We start from the raw sequence: 25,710 nt of genomic DNA, 5'->3' as shown, positions 1-25,710 counted from the left end.
TACTAGGGGCAAGGCTGAGTCCTCTCTAGTCCTGGCCAGGTACAGGGATACCTACTGAAGCACCAGAATCTCCTCCATCAACCTCCACCAAATCCAGGAAGTCTCCTAAAAGACAAGATCCACATCTCTTGGCTCAGGTTTTCTATCCATAGCAATATCAGCAAGCAGGACTCATGAGTCCAAAGACATCCACAAATAATTGGAATATTTTTACTGGCTGCAACAAGTCCTGCAGAGAAACAAGAGGCAAGGAGATTATCTAATGCCCATTTTCCACTTAAGATCTAACTTTCTTCCCGTGCTGACTCCTTGAAAACTTCAGTATGGTACTCCTCTTTTGTGTTAGCAATAATGCCAAAACTAGCTCTTTTCTATTTCCCAATTTATCATGTTTCAGTCTGAAGAGATTTTGTTTGTTTGTATAGTACCTGTAAAACAATATATTCCATGCATAGCTATACAGCAAAACTCTTAGAATCTACATTTCCCAGAAACCAAATAATTTATCCCTTGTATAATAAAGTAAATTTATCTATGGAACAGTGCCACCAATTATTCCCTGTTTATAAGTTTTCCACCTTCTTATTAAAAAAAATCTTTCTCTGTATCCTCTCTTGATCAGCATATCATTATCCTTCATCAAGTATAAGGGTTTTATAGACATTAGTTCTTTGAATTCTTACATCAAACCTATGTACATGATGTTACAAATCTTTACAGAATAGTTACACACACACACAAACACACATGCACTCACCCTAGGGACATAAGCAGAGAAAAGAGTGGGCTAAGAAGTGATTGATAGCTGTAAAGGTGAAAAGTTCTCTGTGTCTAAAAGTCTTTTTCTGATTTTTGTAAGTGAGGAAATTGAGAATAAGAGAAGTTAAGTAAATAAGTCTTCCAAGATCTGACTGTAACTAAAAGACAATGCTGGGATTTGAACTTATATTATTCTGATTCTAAAATCAGTACTCTTTCCACTGCATCCTCATCAATATTTACAGATGTACATCTGCTTGAATGTTCTCCAAGAAAAGAATGTAACATTAAGTCAGTCAATAGAATCTCAGGAAATAATTTCTCCTTAATTATAATGGAGGAATTTATCTTTTTATATTTTAAGCTACTTGTAGGTAGTTTCTTAGCAGATGTTTTCCCCCTGCGCATTAAGAATCCAGGCTGATTTCAAATTCAGTGACCTGTAATCTAATGTATAACCGGGAAAAATGAATTGCTAGTGAATTTCAAATTAGTTCTTCAATACTAGTTAGATGAATCCCCTCATTTTTCAAGACAGACTAATAATCAGAATTACAGATGGTCTGTATTCTGTTATTAATGTGAGGGACCTAATCACACACTAAAAATATAGTACATCAATGAATCTCCTTGGGAAATCAGAAAGAAATTGAGCATGTCCACTGCTGTCAACCTGACCTTCAAGATATGACAAGATGCCAAATTACTTAAGATTTCCAGAAACAGAGAGAAGCAAGGAAAGCATTTCAAAAAACAAAACAAAACAAAAAAACCCTCATTCCATAATTCAGAATCTGGCTTGTATAATGCCTAAAGTCTAGGAGTTATTTTGCATACCTACAGTGGTGGTTGGGAACCATATATCTATTCAAAAATCTCCAACCATAATTGGAGAGGAGGGATCCAGTCTACTTGAGACACACAGTGAGTTCTGAGGAACAGAGTTCGGGAAGGAGTGAAAAGACTCCAAGAACAGATAGGCTTCATAAAAGAGGATAGACTTTGGACAAATATGTCTTCATGCTGAATCATTTATGTTCTCTGAATATTCCTCACATAGGTTTTTACATATACACTGTTTTTTAAAATTTTGCCAGACAAATTTTTCTGATGGCAAAGATAACTATGTTGTCTTTCTTCATATGGTCAGGTTCTGTCTTCTTCCAAAAGCCATTAACTAAGCCATAAGGCAAATAAATTACTGCTGGAGCATCTGGAGTTTTCCTAAGATACCTTATTCTGAGGAAATTCTAAGAATTGATTTATTCTAATGAAGTATGAATCAAGTGTTAAAATGTACCTCAGTTATACCCCCTCTTTTTTTTATTTCTCCCATGGAGTTATACCAGCCTATAAAAGGGTTTATTATTATTATTGCTCATATTGTTCATGGAAATACTGGCCTATTAGACCAACAAATTATTTCAGATTTCTTATTTCCCTCCTCCTATTTTTTTCTTTCTTTATTCATGCATGATCCTGAGGTTAACTTTCACTTGTGATGAACTCTTTCTCTTATTTGACCAAGATTCACCAATATGAAAATAAGATTTGGATTTTATTTTCTTAAATTATTATATAGATACAGAAATAGGAAGATAGATAGATAGATAGATAGATCCTTTGGACTCAGATCTTATCTCTGTTCCAGGGCTGTAGGCAACTCAGTACCTCCATCTGTAAAATAAGAATAGACATCCTTCTCTGATAGGGTTATCAGGAAGATTATACAAAATAATATGCGTAAATCACCTAGGCAAGGGGCAAGCACATCACTTGCCCCTTGTTTGAGCAACCATTCATCCATTCTCCTTGATTAATTCTTGAAATCAATATTGTCATTGAGTCTGTATGGGAATACATTTTTAAAATAAGTTAAAATAAGTTAAATACGTATTTAGAAATATATTCTATCCCAGTAATTCATGATATTTCTTAACCTCATCTGGTATCTTTGATCATACCTTGCCTTTGGTTTAACTTCTGCTAAGCTTCCAGAATTTTCAGATCTCAAATTACAGGTCCTATAATTCTCAGGTTCTGAGATCCTCCCAAATTTAGATTCACTTAAAGCCCCTGGTAGAAAGAATCCAGTATGCGCATGACCTTGTTAGAGACCATGTTTGTATTCTAGGCCCTTAGGATTAATACATCCTATTGATTAATACTAATAATAGAATCACTGGAGAATCCTCATATTTTTAGGAAGTGAAAGATACATTCATATACGCAGCAGTGTCGTGTGATTTACACTCCAGAAGTCTGGAAGGCTGCTGGTATCAGCATCATTTTATAAATGAAGAAACCAAGACTATGAAAAACCACAAAGCTATTTAGTGACAAAGTCAAAGTCAAATCCAGGCTTTCAGACTCCAAATCCTTTGGAAAATCTTTTGATTCCATACAAGATTGACTTCCATAAACTTTTAGAACTGTCAAGACCCTTTAGAGATTCACAAGCTACACCTCCTTTTTTGTTTGTTTGTTTGCTTGTTTTGTTTTTTGGCCAGTAAGAAAATTGAAGCCCAAAGAGCAAAAGTTCTTGTTTAGATTATATAACACTAATAAAACATTGAAGATGTTTCTTCCTGATCATTTTTACATTTTCAGTAAGAAGTTGATCTCATATCTTTCATGAGAAACATTTAGATAATTAGTCTGCACAAACTTCTGTTTTAATTAATGACATAGTCTTTGAATTTCCCTGTCCGAAAGAGCATAACATTGGTCTATCTTTTTTTTTTTTTTGGTTTATCTTTTAAAAAATCTTAGTTTCATAGGGAAAAGTAGGTCATGATGCTAAAATATAGCATGTGAATAGCCTCATTTAATTTGTCCTTCTGTAACTGCCTTCTTTCACTTAGCATAATTTCTTCAAGGTTTGCCCATGTTAGAACATATGACAAGATTTCATGATTTTTTAAGGCTGAATAAAATTCCATTGTATATATATACCATGCTTTTTTGTTCATTACTCCATTGATGGACATTTGGATTGTTTCCATCTGTTGTGTGTAATAATGTAATAGTGCTGCCGTGAACATGAGAATTACAAATATCTCTCCGAGATCCTGATCTCAATTCTTTTGGATACTGCATGATTCTATTTATATAAGGTATCTAAAGTAGTCAAATTCTTAGAAGGAGAAAGTAGAATGGTGGTTTCTGGGTGCTGGGGGGAGGGAGAAATGGGGAGTTGCTCTTCAAAGGGTATAGAGTTTCAGCCATGCAAGATGAAAATGTTCTAGAGATCAGCTTTACAACAACGTGCATATGGTTAACAATACTGTACTTTACACTTAAAAATTTGTTAAAAAAGGTAAAGAAAAATCTCCTGACCATCAGTCCACTTAAGTTGTTGTGAGAGCTACCTATAAGGCTAAAATTCTATTTTATTTACGTAATATGTTTTAGAGAAGATATAAGAGATTGCTTATGTATCGTGTAATTGATGCATTTTAAAAGGTTAAATCATATCTTTAATACTAGTCATGAGTAAACATTTATATCTACCTCAACCTCTGTGTATGTTTATAGCCAACTTTGACCTTCCCATCAGTCATTGTAGAGGTCACAGGCAATGGGCCATAAGTGTCCATCATCCAATGGGAACTGTCAATCCAATCATTTTGAAGTAAGCTTAGGAATACACTTAATAAGTGGAATAATCATTTTTCTGTTCTCTTCTGCAGCTTGTCTTTGTAGACATATGTTAAATAAGTTTTCAGTCACTGCCAGAAATCCTAAGGAAGTGAAATTCATTTGTTATGTTATCTTAAGGGTCATTGAAGGAGTTTTAATGTCATCTGCTGGAACAACAGCTGAATTCAGGGATGTTACATAACAGTCCCAGCATAATATGTATTGGGTAACAAAGTCAGATGTAGGCTGAGTATGATAAAAATAAGTGAACTCATGTTGTAACCTGATATTGAATTCTTGGATCTAACAGAATCTGTTTTATTTTCGTTTGAGTAGTCATCATCCTGTACCTGTGTTTATGGTTTTGTGTTATTAGATATATGCCAGATTTACACTGAAGCTATTTTTTATAAACACTATCTATGTACTGTAAATATTTAAAAGTGTACACACAGAAGTTATAAATGTAAGTCCAAACTGTTCTATGTATAGTAGCCAAGGAGTCAGGTCTCTAATACTAACTTTCTCTGTTAGTAAATTCTTGTTCCTAGGTTTTGATTTCTTGTTTGTAAATGGAAGAAACATGAGTAGACTGTTTTTAAGGCCTGTACTAGAGCTAAGCTGTTCCAATAAGACATTACATTTTATTGAGCCCCATGTGCTGAGCCCTGGACTGGATATTCCACACACATCTTAATACCACAATAGCCTTGTGAGAGAGGCAGCGTTATAGTGTCCTATATCAGAACAGTAATGGGGATTCTCCAAAAATCAGCAACTGATACATAACAGTCAGGCCTGCCTACAAAATCCGATTCTTTCTAAGTCAAATTTCTACTCGCTACATGCACCAAGAGTTGGAAAATTCCATGATTTTGTTCCCATCCTACCCTCTTATGGAATAGAAAGTGTTTCACAGATATTAAGAGATTATAAAACATCTATTTTAATCTTGAACTCAAACTTAAAAATCGGAGAGCACAAGTGAAGAGGTTCTTGGGCAAGATCCTTCTGGAAATCTCCCCTAACATTCTTGTAGGCAGTGTGCACTTCTACTTCAAGTTAATCCTGGCCATCAGCATGAAGGCTATTTTCATTTTCTGTAATTTTTAAAATCCCTTTCCAGCCAGAAATCCAGCTAGAAATGCTCCTAACTGTCCATCTGAGTTAGAACACTCAGCAGAGACCAAACATTATATTCTCTGGCACTGTGTTACCTTTCCCTCCCTCACTTTTTCTGCTGCAGTGAAAAATGATTCATATAAAGGGAACTGGAATAGTGAAAACAGAAAGAAACCATGAGAAAGACTGCTTAACAATTTTCCAGTCATGGCTGGGGATGAAGAAATTGAAAACAAGCCAAGAATGCTTACTTTTCAGCCATGCCCTAGAAATCATTTTGGTTTCAGAACAAGAAAATCACTTCCATGAAGGAGAGCTACAAGGAGACTGTGAGATCACATTTCTTTTCCTTGATCAGGAAGAGAACTATTGTGAAAGGATCAGGTAGTCCCTGAAGAAGCCCCTGAAAGAAACTTATTATAAGAAACATGAAATACATTGTCTCCCTCCTCACCCACTCCCTTGCTGCCTCCACCATCAGCTCCAGGGTCAGTGCAAAAGGCATTTGAGTTCTATGGGAGATGTATTCAGTAACAAAAGAACAAGACTGAGCCTTGATAATTCAGGAAAATGAAACTTTGAGAAGGTTAAGCTTGCCATTTCTGGAAGCAGGCTTTCCTTCCAGAATATACACAAAAGTCCTGGGGACGTCTCTCTTTGTACTCCTAACAGAGAAAGCATTTTACTTTCGCCGAGTTGGGTTCTCATTAGTTTTTTCCATTCTTTCCTCTAATCTCAGGGTGAGAGTGGAAAAAAAAGAAAAGAAAAGAGAAGAAAACACGAAGTGTTCCTTATTTAGCATCATAGGGATTCCTTTTGTGTGTTTGAATCATTATTGTACTGAAAAAATGCCCACTCCACCACTCAGAGTAAGAAAGTGCTGTTGCTGCCTTTCCCACTTATGCCACAACCATCTCCCCCACCCCCAAGTTATCAGTGCAACTGTAAGTGTATACTGCTTTGTTAAATTCAGTTCTTACAATAGCTATTTCAAATATCACTGATTTTGCTTTAAAAACATTTCCCCACGAAGAGCAAACTCTCAGACTCACTGAGTTATTCATGGTTTAGAAATAAATTCTTTATGATAACATCTAAAAGTGTGTTGCCAAAAAACCCCTGGGGTACAAGATTAATGTGTGCAGGAGGAGTTAGAGTGAATTAGGAACATTTACCAAAATCACTTACTGTGAACCTGTATAGTTCCAAAGTCTTGCCAAGAGTCTATAAATACTATGTCCTTACTACTGAGAAAGAGCTGTTGCTGGTGCTGGGTTGGAGAATGATAGAGGGCCAAGTTGGATGTCTAGTTATTCTTCCCTAGCACAGTAAGGACTTCAGATTAGGTGAAATGGCTTATAGAAAAGAAGTTGACTGGAAGCACTTACACGAAGAATCCTGGGGAGGAGATATTTAATTACGTCATCTATGAGAAGTATAAGCATTAGGTGGTAATGATAGAAAACTTGGGCAAATCAAATAAAAGTCTTAGGCATCTGGCTAAACACACTTTGGTATATCCATGCAAGGGAATACTAATTAGCAATAAAAAGGAACAAACTACAGATAAATTCAACAGGTTGGATGGACTTCAGGAGCATCATACTGAGTGAAAAATTACAGTCTTAAAAGGTTACATGTTTCATGATTCCATTTATGTAATCTCAAAATAACAATATTACAGAAATGGGGAACAGGTCAGTAATTATCAAGGATTAGGTAAGAAGGGGAGAGTGTGACTATAAAGGGGGAGCACAGGGAAGTTTCTTAGTGCTGACAAAACAATTCTGTATTTCTATTCTGCAAATCATTCAGGTGATAAAATCTCATAGAACTATATACACAGACATACAAAAACAAAAAAAGAAAAATTAGGACATACAAAAACAAATGAAATCCAAGAAAGGTCAGTTAATTATATTGCTCCAATATCAATTTCCTTGTTTTGATAATATGCAATAATTATATAAGGTGTTACCATTAGGAGAAGCTGAGTGATGGGCACAGGGAACCTTTATTTATTGTCTTTGCAATTTCTTATGAGTCTATAGTTATTTCCAAATAAAAAGTTAAAAAATAATTCTTAGGAGGCATTTCTCAGAGCCTGTATGGATTGATTCATTCATTAATTTAAAAAACATTTTTTCTTTTTTTTTCTTTGCTGACCACCTATTTTTATGTGAAAGTTCTGAATGTACAGAGAGAGAGCATGATAAAATCATAATCTAATCACAAGATACTAGTGGGACCAATGGATACACAAATGAAAATTTAAATTATACAGTGTAATACAAGCTTGTGCTCTGTAATGTACAAAAAAGATTTTTTGAGCACAGAGGAAGTTGTGAACATTCTCTACCTGAGGGATTAAGGAAAGTTTCATAGAAGTGTGGTATTTTTGTTTGACATTTAAGACAGTAGTTTGTCAGGTGGATGGGGGTTGTAGCATTCCTTTAAACTGGATCTGTGCATTTTATCTCAATGAAGAGACGCTCCACAGTTTACTTAGAAAAGTGATCATATAGCCTTTCAGAGACTCAGCCATTTGCTGTCAAGCTGCCATCCCTGGAGAAATTGCCCCTAATTCCAGAGCAGTTGGGACTATGGAAGTGAAAGTTGTTTCACTGTAACACGTTTTCTTCTTCCATAACAACCTTTTGACATAATTTTCCTATTTTAACATCAGTATTAGTACAGTTCTCCAGAGAAACAGAATAAATAGGATATATAGAGAGAGTTAGAGAGCCAATGGTGTAAATCCTGTCTGAGTCTGAAGGCTTGAGAACCAGGAATGATGATGGTGTAAGTCCCAGTCGAAGTTTAGGAGAAAACCAATGTCCCATCTCAAACGCTCAGTCAGAAAGCAAACTCAACCTTCCTTCATCTTTTAGTTCTATTCAGGCCTTCAATGGATTGTATGATGCCCACCAACATTGGGGAGGGCCATCTGCTTTATTCAGTCCCCCAACTGAAATGCTGATCTCTTCTGGAAACATTCTTACAAACACACCCAGAAAAAAACGTTTAACTAGATGTCTGGGCATTCTGTGGCCCAGTCAAGTTGACATATAAAATTAACCATAATACCATCTGATCAGTTAGGGTATATTTACTTCCTTCCCCTCAAAGAGAGAAGCAGTTAATGAATATTGAATAGAATCAGGTCTATGTGGACCTCGTCAACTTACTACTTCACCACAAGTTCTTGTTAAGAAGATCAGAGATAATAAGGACATATAAGGGAACGGATGATAAAAACGTCTTCCTTGACCTCTATGTATACCTGAAAATTGGGGAGATTGTATATGGACAGAACAATGTCACACTCAGAGACTGGAGGAGAGGACAATCATAACTTTCTCCCCTTTCTTTTTTCCCACCCATGATAAGGAACACCTGGAGAGAGAGAGTCCTATTCAAAATAGAACTAAAAAGAAATTAAAAGGGCATTAAAAGAGCTGAAGTGTGATTTTGTTTTTTAAAACCAGCTTCATTCACTTTATTTTTCTTATATAAAACTATGTGGTGGCTACAGCTGGCACCTGCGTCCTCTGCATGGAAACTCTGGTGTGGGTCTTTACAAGATGTTCAGCAAATTCATGATATGGAGACTTGGTGAACACTGTCTCTTTCCAGAGATCAGGAGTGAGATAACTGTAGGTCTTGGAAGTGGCATCAAAAGTGGCCTTGGCGAAATTGCCCAGGGTGGCGGTGCAGCCCCTGGCAGAGATGTAGCAGTCGTCAATTCCAGCCATTATCAGTAGCTTCTTGGGCACAGGGGCTAAGACGATGCCAGTGCCCCTGGGGGCAGGGGTGAGGCACACCAGCACAGAGCCACAGCGGCCAGTCACCTTGCAAGGGATGGTATGGGGCTTGCCAATCTTGTTCCCCCAGTAGCCTTGCTGCACTGGGACGATGGAGAGCTTGGCCTGAATGATGGCCCCACGAATGGCAGTGGCTTACCTCCTTAGAGCAGTTGACACCCAAACCGCATTGTCTGTTGTAATCCCCAGTGGCAACAAATGCCTTGAACTTGGTTCGATGGCCAGCACAGATCTGCTTTTGCACAGGCATAATCTTCAAAACCTCGTCCTTGAGGGATGCCCCCAAGAGAAAGTCAATGATCTCAGATTCCTTGATGGGTAGAGAGAAGAGATAGATCTCCTCCAGGGACTTGATCTTCATGTCCTTGACCAGGCAGCCCAGCTTGGTGACAGGGAGCCACTCCTCGTCCTTGGCCTTGCCTCTGTGACCTCCGTGGCCTTGGCCCCAGCCCAGGACCCCTCGGCTGAAGCCTCTGAGGAAGCCACCTCGGCCTCCCATTCCAGGGCCCCCAGGGCCTCCGGGCCCTCCCACAGCACCAGCGTCATACGCCGTTTTGTGTTTTTACGGATAAGAAGTGGAATGTTATTCTTGGAAGACTCGGTGCTGCCTGGAGATTTGACTGTAGGTAGGCCAATTCTTACCCCACTCTCCCACACACATACATAAAACAGACATAACATAAGCAACGTATAATAGCACTTAAGAAAATTATAGGACAAGAGAAAAGGAGGAAATTAGAAGTGAGTGGGGAGAAACTGAGATATTTTGCATGCATATTTTGTGCCAGGCTCTGTGTTTGGCTCTGTCTCAAATCCTACCTGCACTATTGTATCAAATGGTACAGGACCCATTTCAAACACACCCTGCTGGTTTCCAACTGTGTTAGCATCTTAGATGAAGAAACATATCTTCTCCTTTCAGTGTTGCCCATCTCACCATGTTTTCACACAGCAGAGTAATCTTACTCAAAAGCAATCTGAAGATAACACTGCACCCCCTACTTGAAACCATTCAATAACCTTCAAAGCCCTTGATAAAGTATAAGATATTAGGCTAAGTTTACAAGGCTGTTTGCGATTTGGTACTGCTTATTCTCAGATTTTTATGGCTTTTTTCTCCTATCTCTCAGAGTTTATTTTCTCTTTGCTCTCAGATTTTATCTCCTTCTTCCTATCATTCCAAGTAAACATAGACACTCCACATTCATGAAAGTATATCTTCTCTCAGATCTTCTCATGTACCATGTGCCATTCACACATGAAGATCCATCAGTCTGTAAAAGCTTCCCCAAATAGTCCACTGCCTACTCCTATGCCCACCGTCTCTGCATGCACAGTTTATATTCATCCTTCAGGTCTCACATCCAAATACAAGTCCAAAGCCCTTCTTAGTGCTCTCTAGTTCCTTGTACGTATTTGTCCTAAACTTACCTCTGAGTTTCTGCACATGTAGAGAAATTGTTTTTGCCTATTTTATTCCTAGCACCTGGCATAGTAACTTACCTATGATAGCCTCCCCCAAATTATATTTCAAATCAAAGATGATCAGTGGCTCAAGAAGATACATTTATTCTGAAGTCATACCAAAACATAAAGTCCCCTAAGTATTGAATGATTCTGACTGACAACACTGGGAAAGCGACTGTCAGTGTGCACATACACACACATACACACACATATATGATAATAAGTGATTTCAGTGATTAAGCGCTTGGGAGTCACCAACAACTTCCTGAGGTCACATGTCCACAAGTAGAAGTGTTTTTGCACTTGTAAGTTGGAAATGCACCCATTCATTCATTCATTCAATCATTCATTCATTTATCCACATCTACTTTGTGATCATATTAAGCTTGCCCCAAGGACCAAAAATCAAAGATATATTTCATGATTTCAAAGTGCTCAAAGCTCAGTGAAAAAAATATGTATTATGAAGTCAAAAAGACACAAAATAGTAGGAGACGAATCATCAGTCTTCCACCCTCAAGAAGCTATGTCCTCAGTGGTGATGTACAGCATGTAACTTTTATCTGTGGCCAGAAATAAAAAGCTGATATCAGCATTGCAGAAGATGTGTTCTGCTCAGTTATAGTAGGTATATTTGAAAATGCTTTCATTTTACTTTTGTGTCCCTGGAACTATGGGTTCTCCATTTTCTGCAGTCTTTCAAGATCTCACCCCAGGTTATTCCGTGAGGAAAGGGATGGGATAATGAATGTGTCAGAACATACAAGTCCAGTTCTAGAAGTGCTGATAGCTGACTCTGTGACCTTAGGCAAGTTGCTTCCCTTCTCTTGGTCTTGGCTATTTTCTTTATATAAATCTAGACATAGATCAGGATGATTAAATGTGAGGTTGTAAATAAATGTAAGCTTTATTGCCTAAAGAGAGTGTTCAACAAGATTGGAAGACTTTTTTTCCACTTGGAATCAAATTTAAAACATCTGTGGACCTGTGTTGATATTTGTATTTGTCATTTTAAAAAAAATCTCGGGACAAAATCCTCTTTCTTTGCTCTTTTCTGATATGAATTTTTTGGCATCAGTGCCTTCAGAATCCTTTGTCCCTTGTCCAAGGGACATTTCCCAGTAATTCTCCATTTCTACTCCATGGCCACTTGTTGTCCAGATGTTTCTCTTTGATGCTCCTATAATGGGAAATGTAACACAATAATCAACACATTTGTCCTCAGTACAGAGAACTTTTTTTTTTTTTGGTGGTACGCGGGCCTCTCACTGTTGTGGCCTCTCCCGTTGCGGAGCACAGGCTCCGGACGTGCAGGCTCAGCGGCCATGGGTCACGGGCCCAGCTGCTCCACGGCATGTGGGATCCTCCTGGACCGGGGCACGAACCCGTGTCCCCTGCATCGGCAGGCGGACTCTCAACCACTGCGCCACCAGGAGTCCAGTACAGAGAACTTTTGCATGCTGCTTTATTTCAGGTATAAACTTTAAAAAGTTTGGGAGACTCTGGAACACAGTGGAAAAAATCTAGTGTGGACTAAGAGAAGACAAGCAAGCAATATATTATGTGAACACATCTAATTCAAAATTCTCAGGCTCTTTTTTCCAAAAAAGAACATTGACATGATTTTTTTAAAAAGAAAGAAAAAGAGCTATGTCTGGCTTTATTATTCACAGACTCTGTAAAGTTGGTTGTTTCTTTGGGCCTTAGTTTCCACAACAACAACAAAAAATGAATATTGGAATACAAGAAAGCCTGTTTTTGTAAGCTTGAATTTTTATGCCAAAATTACTTGTATATATATGAAATATAAATCTAAAAATATATATACTTATGCATGCTTATATGTATATTATTATGTATAAAACAAAACAGACAAGTTTATGACTAAACCAGGGTTCTGGTGCCAAAGCCAAAATCACTGGGCATCTTTTTCCAGTGTTGAGCCCATCCAAGAACACCTATATGAGTATGTGTGCACACAGGCACTCTTTTACACACACATACACAAACACACATATATACACAATCAGGTTGTAGAGTCAAATTTTATATAAATATTTGAATTGATTATGATAAAAAGACTTACAAAGGTGTAAAAGCAATCACTTAAAATTATAGTTTCCATAAATGTCATTAATCTTACTAGATGTTGACAAACTGCTTTAAAATGAATTGATTCATATGTCTACTACGAAGTGTAACTGTGAATCTTAGCCAGTGATTAGAATTATAGCTTTTTTATTAATTTATTCCAGTCTTACAGACATATATCTATGTCACTATTTTCATTGACTTAACTACTACAAAGTAGATAAACTCTTCATATACCTGTTGAACTCTTCTGTTTTTTTCTTTTGTGCATTGTCTTCAATACTCTTGTTGCATTATTCTATTTAGTGTATAGTATAGATATAGTGAATCTTAGGTATTGCAAATACTTTTTTCCAAATCTATTGTTTTGTCTATTTCCTTTTTTATGGTATGTAAATCAGTAAGATTTATAATTTCTATCTTGTCAAATAGGGCTTGATTTCTAGTTTTTCAGATGTAATGGATATACATGAAGTTCTTAAAAGAGCCTACAGTGCTCTATGTGACCTGATTCAATTCTATCTCTCAATCCCCCTCCGCCACCCCCCTCAGTTTCTTGTAGCCACATACCTACCTTGCTTTTCCTTAAAGACGCAAGGCGCACTCCCACATTAGAACCTTTATATCAACTCTTGACTTTGCTCAGGGTTCTCTTGTCCAAGGAATCTGCCTGAATAACTAGTTCACCTTCCTCAAGTCTTCACTCAAGTGCCACATTTTCAGTCCTATCTTTTGGCATTAATTAGTATTGTAATCTGACCTACTCTCTACCCACCCACTCTGGCTTCAGCATTCACAGCCTCTCTTTCACTGCTTTATGCTCTTTATTCCTTTTTTTCTATAGCATTTGTTATTTCCTGACAAAATCAATCATATAATTGTTTATTTTGCTTGTTATTTATTGTCTGCTACTTATTAAACATAGAATTCTGTGTTTTGTTCATTTATGTGCCTCAAACACTGAGCATAAACAAGGTGCAATAAATATGTAGGAATGAAGGATGTATTATCTTTCTAGTTTTTCATGAGAGATTTTTTACATCATTTTGTTATTATCATTATTTTTACATTTAGGTTTGGGCTCTATCCTAAATGGGATTTATTTTTTCTGCATAGTATAGCAGAGTGGTCCACTTTTATTAACTTCTAGATGGATAGTGATTGTTCCAGCTTTATTTTATAAATAGCACACTTCTCTTTCCTCTAAATTAAAATAACATCTCTATTATACCTTAAATTATGATACATATTTAAAGCCAAGTCTGGATCTTCTTTTCTTTTTCCATGACCTTTTTTTCCCCATCCAGTGTTATACTGATTTGATTAAGGTAGCTTGAGAGTATGATCTCTCCATTTAGAACTGTACTCCCTGTGCATTGGCAATTTCCCCCTACCTTGCTTAATTTTCCACTTCTAACATACTTTTCAAGTTATAGCCTACCATACAATTTAACTTATTGTGTTTATAGATTATATTTTATTTATCCTCTCTAGAATATGTGTTCAATGAGGTCAAGGGTTTTGTTTCTTTTGTTAACTTACTTATCCCTGTGTGTCAAGAAGGACAAATACATGGGCATTCATGTCCAATAATACCTTGAAAAATGAGAAAATCGATTTTGATTTCTAGAAGTGCATTGTTACAACAGAAAAAGACTATTGTTAAATGTATTTCTCCATCACCTTACCAAATATTGCATTAATTCTAGTATAATATTTTAAGATTCTCTAGGTAAGCAGTCACCTCACCAACAAAACAAGAGGTTATTTTAATCTCCTCCAAGTGTTTTATCTTTTTAAAAAACTTTTCCTTCTTATTTTATTTGTTGGAACCTCAATATATTGTTAAATAATAATGGGTATAGTGAATATTCCTGCACAGTGTCTGTGTCAGTGTGTGTCACCTGGTTAACACTCCATAAATCTCTGTTGAATGAAATTTGCTGAAGGAAACCATTTATTGTATAATGCTAAATTAAAAGTAAAGAATAAAATGCCATGTGGAAGAAACCAGTCAAAGAGTACAGCCTGTCTAATTCAAACTTTATGAAGTTCAAGAACAGGCAAAATTAATATATGCTGATAGACATCAGAAGAGTGGTTTCTCTGGAGAGTGTGTTGACTGGGATGAGCAGGAGTTCTGGGGTGTTGTGCTGCAAATGTGCCTAGAATAGTTCCTGACATACAGTAGGATGTTCATTATATATTTGTTGAATGAGTGAATATACTTGAAGTGCACTAAAATTCTCACAATGGGCTTAAGTATCACTTGGAAGCAGATTTCGAGTGTCTTCTACCTCTGATGGAATTGTGTTTGCATCTGCCAAGATAGGGTGTGAATGAGTAATGGGGCATTCTCTGAAAGAAAAGTCCTCTTTCTTAGCTCAAATGGCAAGTCGTGTAGCACAGCAGAAAAAAATGGATGATATTTAATGTCTGGAAGATACACTTGGAATCCTGATTTCACCACATTCTCTTTTTGTGAAGTTTGCCTGGCTGCCCATATATTCAGAGACCAATTTTCTTCATCTGCAAAACAGAAATGTTTCTGAAATTGAGTGAGATGATAGTACTCAGCCTCTACTAAGCATTCACTACATGCCACCATCTATACTAAGAACATTGCATATGTTACCACATTTCTTGTGTGTGAAATATGTGAATTACTTAGCATAGAACTCAATAAATATGCATTTCTCCTCTATGGTGATTGAATTTTTAAGACCCCTCCAATTAGCTTTCTATATGTTTTATATTACCTCATGTCTTTTCTTTACATTTTGTAAATTATTCTAGATGGTACTTTGCTGCCCTTTCCCTAAAGACTTTAAATTCCATTGCCTTCTTCAGTTGCATAAATTCATTGGATTACCAAATTTTAGTGTGGTGATGGCATGTAATCTTTTCCAAAATAAATATGGTATTATCGCTGGTCAAGGGTCATATGAAAGCTTTAGGATACTTTGGGTGAAGTTGAATTGTTTTCTTCTGATACACCAAATTCCATTTTTTGACAACCCTCTGCCTTTCAGTCATAGATTTTTGTTTTGTTCTCTGAAACAGCATAGTTCTCTGACAAGCTTGAGATAGGTGAATATCAAAATCCCCATGAATATATCACACATAAAACAAGTAAGGTGACAATAGCACTATCCTATAAATGTAAACTTTGGAAGGAGCATATTTGATTTAAGATTTCTTGAATCAGCAAAGGGAGTGGAATTTGGAATAGATTCGCATGGAGAATAAGAACGGTTGAGTAAAGAAGTGTAGATGGATTTCTGGGTTTCCAGGGACTTATGCCAACCTAGGAGCTGCCTTGGTTAAGAGTGTGGAGAAGCAATGTTTGCAGAAGAGATTCCATAAAAGAGGGAGAGAAATATTGATGGAGGCTTCTTCCTGAAATGTGGGTTTGAGAAAGGTCACTGGTTGAATGGGCGGGTGCAAGGACTTAACTTGAATCACATTAACAGTGTCAGAACAAGTAGGAGTTGATGCCCCTTTAGTTTCACCTAAATTTATCCATAGCGATATTTGTGGAGTGTCCACTATATGCCAAGCTCTATGCTAGGTCTTTCCAGGAGTTATTCCACTTACTATTCAGAGCAGCCTCTGAGTTAGGGATTACAAACCCAGATGAAGAAATTGAGGCTAAGAGAGGTGAAGTGGAAGAAATGAGAAAAAACATGTATAAAAACTTTTTTCTCATCTGGAACACAAATGAGAATGAGACGTGTGTTTTTAAAAAGTACTAAGATTTCTCTCTCCACCACCCTACCCCACCAGCTTTTTTTAATGTCCCCGAAAGGCTGGGATTAGGAATCCTCCCACAGCTCATCTCTCTTGAGAGCTTTCCTAGCACTGCTTCTGATTAAACTAACAGATTAGACCCAATGGCATAAGGCACAGCTTCTTTCCTTTGAGAAAGAACAAATAAGAATGAAGTGTTAGATTGCAGAGTAATTATGTATTCTGTTCAAGTGTCAACCATCTGTTGCAGTTGTTTAAAAAGCAGACATAAGTCAACTGTTGAGGTGAGATGTTCACCATTGCAAACACACAGTAAGTTTATAACACTAATAGAGATTCGTTGTTCTACCATGTGCCTGGAAGCTGCAGTGAGATTCTACTGATGTCTTGGGAAGCCCACCTTCCGGTGAGGGTGCAGGTCATAGCTCCAGGTAGCTGATGATTAAGTACTAGTCGTAATTATTTCAGAACTGGAAAGCCTTCTTAAAGGATCAACACTCTGTTTACAGATGGAAAAACCTGAGATAAGTGAGGGCAGGGAACTGCTTATTTTATACTTAAAATTTCAGTGCTTACAGTTCTCTGTGGAAATTTTATGTTTGCACATAGGGTTCTCCCTCAGGTGTATTAAGTCCCTAAAGGAAGGGGCACAATTGTCCCTATGTTAGCTGCATAGACTAGTACCCAAACATCACAGTGTCTAGGATATGTTGTAAAAGATAGTTGTAAGATGGGTGGAGGTTTTTCTAACAAAGCCAAAAAGCACAGAGAATTTGCACACCCCGTTGGCTCCAGAGTCTTGACTTTCTTTGCCTTATCAATTTCTTCATTGAATAAGCTGAATGTTCTGCCAAACTGTGGCTTCTGATAATTCTCTTCAATGAAAACAATTGGAATTAGACTGCAAGTTAGTCTCAGTTTACATTATGGGAGTCAATTTAAACCCAACTATAAAGAGTACTGCCCAAACAAGGAAAACCATTTTTCTTTTGACATAGCTCACTCTGTTTCTGAGTGAATGAATAAATCCTTTTGATAGAAGTGACTTTTGACCTTTTGTATTATTGGGTAAATCTAGTCTCCAGGACAGTCAAGTGGAGAATGTTATAGACATCATGGGCAGCACTGCCCCCAGCCCAGTTTCAGTGGCATCTGCAATTAGGCTATGGAAGTGGGAGTCATTCTTTGACATTGCTGACTTGGGATCATCCACCAGGGTTGGGGACTTTACAATCAGCCTATCACATTGCACAGAGTTAGTTCTCTTTCATTGATCTTAAGTGTGCCTTTTTGTAATTCTATAATTTGTTTCTAGCTTTGCCATCACTAGTAACACATCCCTGGACAACTTCCTTCTCTCTCTGTTGATCTTCCAATGTTGATAAGAGATTTAATCTTCTCTTTGTGATTCAAAATTGCAAAATCCCTTCACTTATTCCTCACCAGACTTATTATCCAGACCATGGGACCTATTCCTGTGTAAACATTCCAGTTGTCAGTGGCTCTATTAAAACGAAATGTTCAGATTCAGCCAATGGAATTTGTGAGGAATATTTAATTGTGCTAATAGCACTCCTTATCTAAGTTCCTAACTAATTGAATGCATATTCAGGGAGCCAGGTAATGACAAGTCATGATTTCAGATTAATTACTGTACCAGGCAACTGTAAACAATTTTAACTCAGGATTTCAGTTGGATACTGACTTTTGCAGCCTTCTCCATGACTTTTGAAAGATAAGTATGAAATAGAGAGTGAAATGGGCCCACATTTCAATCTAAGGTCTGGCTGATGAAGCCCAGTAAAAGTTTTATTCTCATCGGCCTCTGAAATTAGATTGATGATATATTTTTTTTTTCCTACCAAGAGCAGAGGCCACCCGAGTTCATGGAGGGGCAGCTCTAAGGTATTTTGGTAATACTGCCCCTTTTGGGGGACTGGGATGCAAGATTCCTCAGAGGGACTTAAAAAAATAAAATAGGTACCTTCTTACAGCCAAGAGGGGAAAAAAAATTGAAAACAAATTATTGCAAGAAAAGTCATTGATTTTCTTCACATTATGCTTAATTTTAACATCAGAGCTGCTGTGTAAAAAATATAGTCACAAATGCCTTAACCTCCCGACTGTTTTTATTCTGTGTCCTTACTGTTCCTATGACGTGAGCACCACATCCACCCCAGGATATTTCCTCATACAAATACTCCTCAAATGATCACCTCACCCTCTGACCCAGGAGGATGCTGCCATAAGTCACTATTCCTTTCATATTTAGAAGAATAAAACTTTCAGTATGTTTTACTTGTTATGCATTTATTTGTTCATTGCCTCACTTCCCCTCAAAGATTTAAGTGTACTACAACAAAAAGGCATACAATAATAAAAACAAAACAAAATGGGAGTGAGAAAGTAGGACTGGGGAAATATTATTAAGAGTAGAAATTCAAAATCATAGTGAAAAATGAAACCAAGTGCTCTGGTTGTAAGGGTTTATATGATAGCCACTTTCTCACCTCCTTTACCTCCTCTTAGGCACTGTTTTGTTTTGTTTTGGAAACCAATTGTTTTTGTCATAGAAAAGAATAATACCATTATTTTCTCTTGGGTATTTTCATCCAGATGTTTATTATAGTTTATTTTCATTGTTTTAGTTTTATTTTGGGCTCTCTTTACTGAAGTTAAGGTGTAGTGCTACAGCCGATGTTAAGAAGAATAGTTTGTACTCTAGGAAAAATACATGAAATGACAAATACAAGATACAGAAAATTAATGGGGATGGTAGAATGCATGTAGCTCAAATCCATGTGGCTCAAATTTTTCCAATTCTGTCAGCAGGAGTTTTTGTTGTCAGAAATATATTGCACCGCAAAAGAGAGGACTTGAAATACCATTATCACATAGTCCAGACCCCTCCAAATGGATCCCAATCAGTCCAGATGAGCATGACCCTCTAATTGCCCTCTCTAGGGCGATGTGTCCCTCACATACAGGATTAGTCCTGTTGCAAACAAGAAATTCAAAGAGCTCCAAGTGAGGAGGTGAGGAGTATCTGCACTGAGGAATAGATTCAGAGGGGATCCAGGAGGGTATTGAGATGACTGACCTGAAAGGAAGCAGAAACATCAAGTTTTAAACCAGTACTTTCAAGAGGTTGGCAGTAAACAAAGCTAAGAGATGAAGCAGAAGCTAATAGGATTCAGGGTTAAAAGAAAATATTTGTTTTTGTGGGTTTTGTTGTTTTCAAATAGAAGAAGCAAATAAGTTATAAATTCAGACAAAGAAAAAATGAAGGAAGAGTGGATGAATATATAATAGGAAAATAGGACAACTGACACACAAGATGATGAAGAAAATGGGAAGTTAACTGCTGGTTAGATGGATTCACTTTGGATCTGGGTTACATCTCTTTTTCTGGGAAAGATGGAATGTTGTTGAGGATAGAAAATTCTCCCTCTCCCCCAATTCCAGGCTTACATGATTACTGGACCAACTGTGTCATGAAATAATCTTCAAAGTCAGTTAAATGGTGAAATTCCATGGTTCTAAGTATCAACCTGTTTGGAGGAGGGCCTGAATCATGGCAAGAAACATCCATTTCTATAATGGGAATTTTTTATAGATAAGCAAAATGCTTGAAGCCACAAACATTTAGTTAGAGGGAATTCAGCATAGATCTCTACTATAAAGAAGAATTGGTACCTTAGTCATAGAGACTTAAATAGAATCCCAGTCCTGGGGTATGGGCCAGACATGTCAGAGATGAGGCTCCACACAATAAACATGTTCCCAATTTAGCTGTTTACTGTTGGAGGGAGACTGCCAAAGACATTTTCCTGATGGGTGCCTAACCCCAGGGCAGGGCACAGAGCTGATCAGAAGAAATTGGAATTAGGAATAAAATGTAACACTAAGACTTCAAGGCAAACTTGTAACAAAAGACATCTTGGATCATACTCTATGAACTCCAAACATCCCATAACTGAAAAAGGAACTCATTATTTTAAACATAAGGAGTGTTTACCCTTTAATATATAATATACGTGAGCCAGATGATTTTGGATTTTGTCCTTGAAATGTAAAGCTACTTACTGGTTTGAAATATTTTAGCTTGTATTTTTTTAAACAGAGTCACTATATTAAAATAGTTCATACTTTGGGTATTCAACAGAGAAAACTTAGAATTCTTTCTCTGCCATTGGCTGATTCTTTGACCATGGGAAAATTTCAGAAGATTTCCGAGTGTCACTTTTATCATTTGTAAAACAGGGATACTAGTGATAGCAATTTCACAGGGATGTTTTTGAGATTAAATTATATAAAGTGAATGGAAAGGGCTTAGGCATATATCTGCAGAAAATAGAGTAGATTTTTGATCAAGGTGCAGAGGGGTGAATCCCATGATACCAGAATTCTCTTGGGAAGATGACTAAGATGTTGATTGGAAGAGAGAAAAAAGAGAAAGGACTGCCAAAAAAATCCTGGCTTCCTTAAGGAGAGCTCAAGGGGAAAACACTTATATATAGTCAGAATCATCTTTTAAAATAACAAAATTATAATGACTGATTTTTAAAAAAATCATCCAGAGCTGAAATTTCTCACTGTTAGAACTTGACTGGGTTGACATCTAATACTTCAGACAATTAAGTAGTAGAGACCTTGAAACGAAACCATTGCTCAGTTATCCCAGGGGGAGGTGACAGGTGCAAGGCCAAGAAGGTCAGGGGTCAGTGTCACAGCTATTAAGCGGCTGAATTGACATGACTGGCATTGTATCAGGGAGCCTCATGGCAAAGGTCATGGCAAATGATGACCTGCAGGAACTGGGGTTCAAGGTAAAGAATGTGGTGCTTAAAAAGTATGGCAAAAGCAAAGTGGTTACTGGGCATTGTTCTAAGGCAGATACCCATTTATTGCCCAGAGAACGAGAAAAAGCCAGATCCCAGTTACCCAAACTGAACAGGGTCTGTTAACATAGAGGAAGATGCTCTCACCCTTCAGCCCGAAAGAAAAGAAGGCAGTTAACAGAACCCAGCAAAAGCAATCCTGAGAGATCTGTATTACAGGGGCTGTGGCCTTCAGTAGACAGGCACTATCAACCTTTGGCAACCCATCAGGAAGGGAACCCTCTCTTGCTAGTTTACAGAGTTCCTGATGGTAGCCAACAGTGGCCAAATCCAAGTGATACCAGAGGACAGGGAAGGTAACTGATGAGGTCCAGACATATCAGCCTCCCTGGCACAGAGCAAGTAAAGGATGGGGTGTAGATCAGGAGGGATAAACAGAAGATGCCTGTCACACATGCCGAAGATGACAAGCAAGAAGAGGTGAAGGCCTGTTTTAAATGCAGGCAATATGACTCTGGAGTCCTACTCTCAACCATTATGCCATGCAACCCCTACATAAGAGTAGGTCGGGGTCAGAGAATTACCCTCTAAGTCAGGCTAAGCAGCTGAGAATGTATCGTACAAGTAATATGGACCCTAAAAGAGTTTTAAGTAGTGCAGCTATACAATCTTATTTATTTATGTGTTTATTGGTTGTTTGATTTCTGTTTTGGATTGAGGAAAAACACTCTAATTGGGATGAAGAATGGAGAACAGTAGGACTGGGCAATATTTTTGAGGAGGAAGGTGTTTAAAGCTTTTGTGCTAACCCGGCTGAGATAAGAACTCAGGCTTCAGGAATGGAGATGGCAAAAGAGTTTAATTTATTAAAATCTGTGGGATTTATTTATTAAAATCTATAGATGACTAAGTTGTAGGCAGAAGAAGGAGTATAAGAAGCTTCCCAGATTTCTGTCACAGATGGCAGGTAAATGAATGGGGATTCTTCTTATTATTTGTCTGTTGTTGGTTACTTGATTGATTATATATATATATATATATATATATATATAGAGAGAGAGAGAGAGAGAGAGAGAGAGAGGGAGAGAGAGATGCTGTATATGTTATAAGCAATATGAGCTGTTTACTATGTTGTTATATATAAAAGTTTAGAATTTAAAAGATAAATGGAGCTGAACATACAGATTGAGGGTTACACAGAATAGATACTAGTAAAAATAACCTGGGATATATGTATAAAATGAAAAGCAAAATCTAATTTCAAGTGAAATACCACGAGAGGAAGTAGAGCCTTAGGAAAAAAAACAGAGAAAGAATAATAATAATGATAATAGCAACAGTGGCAATAAGATATCATTAACAATAGGTAACATATAACACATATTTAGTACAGGCTATCCTAAACTTTTTCTAAATATTAAATCATTTAAATTTTACAAAAAAAACTTATGGGGTAGGCACTAATATTAAAATCATTTAATAGGTGAAAAACAACAAAGATTTAGCATCAGGGGGTATAAGGAAATTGTTTAAGATTACACAGTTAGTAATTGCTAAATTGAAATTCAAGCCCCGATCTCTTTACTGAATCCCTGAAGGCTTCTGTTTATTGTCAGAAATGAAGAAGAAGAAAAAGAAAAAAAAAAACATATCATGGAAACCACAATTAATATAATTTTCAACCAAAAGGACATTTCAGGAAGGCTTAAGAGTATCAGTGCTTCTGACAACTGCCTTTTCTTTTAGACATCATGGTGATGCATCTTCCCCTGTGTTACCAGCCACATAGCACTGCACCATCCATGGTTGCTTCCCTAGATCTGTGGTTCTCAAACTTCAGCATGAATCGGCATCACTTATAGGGCTTGTTAGACTAGAGATTGTGTGGCCTCACCCCCAGAGTTTTAGATTCAGTAGCTCTGGAATAGAACCTGAGAATTTGTGTTTCTGACAGATTCTCAACTGATGCAGATAATGCCTGTCTAGGGACAATACTTTGAGATCCATTGGTTTAAACCGTGTCTACAGCTTTATAAATAGTCCCAATATTAAACGTTCCAGAATTACCTGGTTTGGCTGTTCTATGAGAGCACTGAGTCAACATATCACTTAAACTCTGAAACTCAGCTTTCTAATCTGTAAAATAAGAAAAGTAAGAAAATTGTTTCAGTCTAACAATTTGTTGGAAGGATTAAATAAGAGAATAGGTGTACAGTAGTTGCCATGTACTAAGGGCTCAATAGGTACCAGCAATTGTTATCAAGTTGCGAAGTCTCATTCTCTCCTGCTTTCCCATGCATACCCTGTATTTCAGCCAAGCCAAAGTAATTAAAATTTCTCAACAACAGTCTCTCTCACATTTCTATGGACACCTACCAATGTAGGTGCTTTGGTCTGCAGTACTCTTTGGCAGCTTTTTTTCTCTTATATGGATAATTAAATGCTCAAGATTCCAATGCATTCTTGAAACAAATGCTTTCACTTTCTCTTCCTGATGCCATCATACTTTTATCTTAACTCTATAGTAGACCTTCTCACACTACAATGTTTGCCTCCCTGTCTCCCTGACTAGACTATTGTAGAAATAGTGTCTCATCATGCACCTCAGTAACCACAGGTTCTTGTCTGCTACCTGGCACTGAATAAATACTCAATAAATTTGAGTTAAATGAATGAGTGAATTATTTCTAAGCTTTGTTTCCTAAGAAGTGACCATGTTACTCAGTTTTGTCTAGGACACTCAGAAAAAGAGAAACCCAAACCCAAAATGTCAGAAACCATTAGAATTGTAGTGGAACTGTACATCTCTACTGTCACTGTTTCTCACTATCTAAGACATAACACAAGGAAGCAGATGGTTTGGAAAGGCATAAAATAAACATGAGTAACACAAAACCTGCCATTCAATAATGCTAATCACACCACAGATTTTGGACAGTGACATCTTCTCCACTTGCTAATAAAACTATTCTGAAACATATGTTCTGGGAAAAGTGAAAATAGATAAAGGAAAGGTAGCAGAATTTCAACCCTGCCGCTTGCTTCAAAGTACTTGCTTTTCTATGAAATCATTGAGTGTACATGAAAACTTTCCATTTCAGAAGGCTCTCTGCATATCTGCAACCCTTCTATCACTTACTTTAAAAAACAACCCATGCTTTCTCTGAAACTCTATCATTTAATTTGCAAATTATTTCATATTCTAAAGCTGAGATTATTTGCATGGGTCCAGGGTTATTTTGTATAGCAGTGACAGTTTTTCAAGAGAAATATTTTAAAGTCAGTATATATGTATATATAAACATTGCTTTATGGCTTTTCTAAAGGATCATTTTGACTTGTAAAAGTTTTATAGTTTTGCGTGTTTAGAACTTAAGTCTTCAAACAGATACATCAAATGAATCAGTGAAATTTTTGATCCTATGCAGAAAGTCCTATAATATAATGTATTTGAAATAAAAGCACCATGACCTATTTTTGTACCAGAGAACAAGGCACCAGGTCAGATTCACTAATCCATTGAAAAGTATCACTATGTAATTTTACCCTTAATACATTTTCCACCTTTGTCAAGTCTCCACTTTTGACCCCAGTCAAAACACTGGATTTTGAATATCATTTCATTTTAATGGTTTATAAAAGTGAAAGATAGCAGTATGTCTAAAATTAATTGATATATTGGAATTTTAACTCATAAATATTTAAATCTCAGAAAAACATATTTGATAATAATCCAAACACAATAATTTCTTAGTATCCTTATCAAACTCTTCTGAATTCATCCCATAAATAATTAGTACTACAAAAGTCTCTAGGTAAGATGCCAGAACTGAGTCATTCATCAAACATTTATTTGGTTTGTAATCCAGGCATTCTGCTTGACCCTGCTAATACAACGAAGAATGTCAGACTAGCCTCTTTGGCTCACCAAAAGTCATTGTTGAGTGAAGGAGACAGGCCCTCAGAGAAATGACTATGGCCCAAGAGATAGGGGCTGTGTAAAGATATGAAGTGAACATCGTAGAGAACGACACAGAGGATGAAGGGATGAATTGGAAGAGCAGCATAGTGACCACTCAATTAATTTGGGATGCACCACTGGGAGAGTACTCAGTGAATCTGATAACAGGAGCCTACATGCAAAGGAAATCATGCTAAACAGCATGCAAAACAGAGAGATATGAATATCTGTCTACTTGAGACAATACCAGATT

The 25,710-nt window shown here is 37.1% G+C and overlaps 1 pseudogene across 1 annotated transcript; it reads right to left on the bottom strand.

The window, feature by feature from the left end:
• Positions 1-9,041: 9,041 nt before the first annotated feature.
• LOC307066807 (small ribosomal subunit protein uS5-like) lies at positions 9,042-9,909 on the bottom strand (annotated as a pseudogene). The gene has a single exon. The product of its transcript is annotated as a small ribosomal subunit protein uS5-like (transcript).
• Positions 9,910-25,710: the final 15,801 nt, after the last annotated feature.

Source organism: Hyperoodon ampullatus, assembly GCF_949752795.1.
Source record: "Hyperoodon ampullatus genome assembly, chromosome: 18".
In the NCBI taxonomy this organism is placed as follows: Eukaryota; Metazoa; Chordata; class Mammalia; order Artiodactyla; family Ziphiidae; genus Hyperoodon; species Hyperoodon ampullatus.
The sequence above is the reverse complement of the archived record's forward strand: the minus strand, read 5'-3'. Positions and strand labels throughout refer to the sequence as shown.